The following is a 3,280-nucleotide window of genomic DNA, read 5'->3' on the forward strand; positions in this document are numbered from 1 at the left end:
TGCTGCAGTACTGGAGACCTGGGTTTGATCCCTGGGTTGGGAAGATCCCCTGGAGAAAGGAATGGCTACCCACTCCAGTATTCTGGCCTGGAGAATTCCCTGGCCTGTATAGTCAATGGGGTTGCAAAGAGCTGGATACAACTGAAAGACTTTCATCTTTCTTCCTTTGGAATTCTTTTTTAAACTTTTTAATTGGAGGATAATTGTTTTGCAATGCTGTGTTGGTCTCTGCTGTACAACAATTTGAATCAGCCATAAGAATATATATATCCCCTCCCTCTCGAATACCCCTCCCACCCTACCCCATCCTGCCCCTCTAGGTGGTCACAGAATGCCAGGCTGGTCTCCCCGTGTTATACAGTAGTTTCCCGCTACTTATCTATTTTACACATAGGAGTGTATATACGTCAATGCTGCTTCCTCAATTAGTCCCACCTTCTCCTTTCCCTGCTGTGTCCTCAAGTCCATTTTCTACGTCTGCATCCCTATTCCTGCCCTGCAAATAGTTTCATCAGTACCATTTTTCTAGATTCCGTATATATATATATATATATGTGTGTGTGTGTGTGTGTGCATTAACATACGATGTTTGTTCTTCTCTTTACAACTTACTTCACTCTGTATAACAGGCTCTTGGTTAATCCACCTCATTTCAATTGACTCATCAATATTTTAATGAGTCCACATAAAAATTCACTCTAGGTGCCTTGATTACACACTGCTTACATAGAATGTTTAGACATGGAAGCAATATCTAGACCATGCAGAAGAGATGAAATGGTTACTCCATCTCAATGTACTTTGTTTTACCCCATGCATATAACTGCACATATCATGGAGAAACTGTCACACAAATCAATGGGGAAGCATCTTTCTTTTGACTTTTAAGAAGTAAAAGGAAAATTAAAAGTAATTTTTTTTTCTGAAGAATTTCTTTTTTAAAATTAATTATTTTTTTGTTTGTAAATTTTTTGCAGTTTTGTGTTGGTTTCTGCCATATGACAATGTGAATCAGCCATAATTTTACATACATCCCTTCTCTCCAGAGCCTCCCTCCCTTCCCCTCATTCCCTCCCTCCTGGCCATCACAGAGTGCCACGATGGGCTCCCATAAAATTATTTTTTTAATTGTTGTTTTAATTAATTTTTTGAAGGATAATTGCTTTACAGAATTTTGCTGTTTTCCGTCAAACCTCAACATGAATCAGCCATAGGTATGCATACATCCCCTCCCTTTTGAACCTCCCTCCCATCTGCCTCCCCATCCCACCCCTCTAGGTTGATACAGAGCCCCTGTTTGAGTTTCCTGAGCCATACAGCAAATTCCTGTTGGCTATCTATTTTACATGTGGTAATGTAAGTTTCCATGTTACTCTTTCTATACATCTCACCCTCTTCTCCCTTCTCCCCATGTCCATAAGTTTATTCTCTATGTCTGTTTCTCCACTGCTGCCCTGTAAATAAGTTCTTCAGTACCATTTTTCTAGATTCTATATATACGCATTAGAATACGATATTTATCTTTCTCTTTCTGACTTACTTCACTCTGTATAATAGGTTCCATGTTCATCCACTTCATCAGAACTGACTCAAATGCATTCCTTTTTATGGCTGAGTAATTTTCCTTTGTGTATATGTACCACAACTTTATCCATTCATCTGTTGATGGACATCTAAGTTGCTTCCATGTTGTAGCTATTGTAAATAGCGCTGCAATGAACAGTGGGATACATGTGTCTTTTTCAATTTTGGTTTCCTCAGGGTATAGGCCTAGGAGTGGGACTGCTGGGTCATATGGTGGTTTTTTTCCTTGTTTTTTAAGGAATCTCCATACCATCTTCCATAGTGGCTGTATCAATTTACATTCCCACCAACAATGCAAGCACTTTCACTTTTCTCCACACCCTCTCCAGCATTTATTGTTTGCAGACTTTTTGATGATGGCCATTCTGATTTGTGTGAAGTGATATCTCATTTAGTTTTGATTTGCATTTCTGTAGTAATGAGCAATGTTGAGCATCTTTTCATATGTCTGTTAGCCATCTGTATGTCTTCTTTGGCAAAATGTCTGTTTAGGTCTTTTTCCTACTTTTTGATTGGGTTGTTTGTTTTTCTGGCAGAGTTGTATGAGCTGCTTGTATATTTTGGAAATTAATCCTTTGTCAGTTGTTTCATTTGCTATTATTTTCTCCCATTCTGAGGGTTGTCTTCTCACCTTGCTTATGGTTTCCTTTCTGTGCAAAAGCTTTTAAGTTTAATCAGGTCCCGCTTGTTTACTTTTGTTTTTATTTCCATTACTCCAGGAGGTGGGTCATGGAGGATCTTGCTTTGATTCATGTCATCGTGTGTTCTGCCTATGTTTTCCTCTAAGGGTTTTATAGTTCTGGTCTTACATTTAGGTCTTTAATGCATTTGAGTTTATCTTTGTGTTTGATGTTAGGAAGTATTCTAATTTCATTCTTTTACATGTAGCTGTCCAGTTGTCCCAGCACCGTTTATTGAAGATGCTGTCTTTGCCCCATTGTGTATACTTGCCTCCTTTGTCAAAAATAAGGTGCCCATGAGGGTGCTTTGTGCTGCAAATGCCTGCACAGTGGCGCAACCCTGGGTAGTTGGTCCAGCAGACAGGTCTTACCAGTTAGTGAGGGTAGCTCAACCAGAGAACATGTATACTCTGAATGGGTTTACTCTCAGATCCAAATGTGTTGTGTGGTCAAGTCTCAGAAACACATGGTCTAAATGTGAGATTTTGGAAATAACTGAGGAGGGCACAAAGATTTTGGACCTTTCAAATGGCATAGAGGAGGTAGTGAACCCTGAGATGTCTGGAATGGTATACCCAAATTGGATAAGAGTCCATCTGAGAAGAGAGGCCTGGAGATGATAGAAATTTAACTGTGGATCTGTAAGTGTGGTCAGTCAGTCCAAAGCTGCTCTGAAAGAAGTGCTATCTTAACCAGACCAACAAAAATATTTGAGAAAATTGAGAGGTGTAAACACAAGAAGTTGTCATTTTTGAAAACTTTGTGTTGAAAACAAAACAGATCTTAGACTGTCTATGTGGTGTATTTATAGTGCTGTTTCTGTATGTATGGAGTTGAGATGTTTCCTCTCCCTTTAAATATGTCATCTTTCTAATCAGTTGGGAGGATTTATTTTGTTAAACAGTTTGCTAACACATTACTCACATTGCAAAAAAATAGAGTATTTTGGTTTCTTCTGAATAACAGTGTTTAAAATAGAAAATTATAGGTTTCTGACAAGCATATTATATGATACT

General features: G+C 38.6%; 1 non-coding gene across 1 annotated transcript; it reads right to left on the reverse strand.

Moving 5' to 3' along the window:
* Positions 1-748: 748 nt before the first annotated feature.
* LOC136156432 (small nucleolar RNA SNORA20) lies at positions 749-866 on the reverse strand. The gene has a single exon (XR_010660986.1). It is a non-coding gene; the product is annotated as a small nucleolar RNA SNORA20 (small nucleolar RNA).
* Between the last annotated feature and the right edge of the window lie 2,414 nt (positions 867-3,280).

This window comes from Muntiacus reevesi, chromosome 1, assembly GCF_963930625.1.
Source record: "Muntiacus reevesi chromosome 1, mMunRee1.1, whole genome shotgun sequence".
Taxonomy (NCBI): Eukaryota; Metazoa; Chordata; class Mammalia; order Artiodactyla; family Cervidae; genus Muntiacus; species Muntiacus reevesi.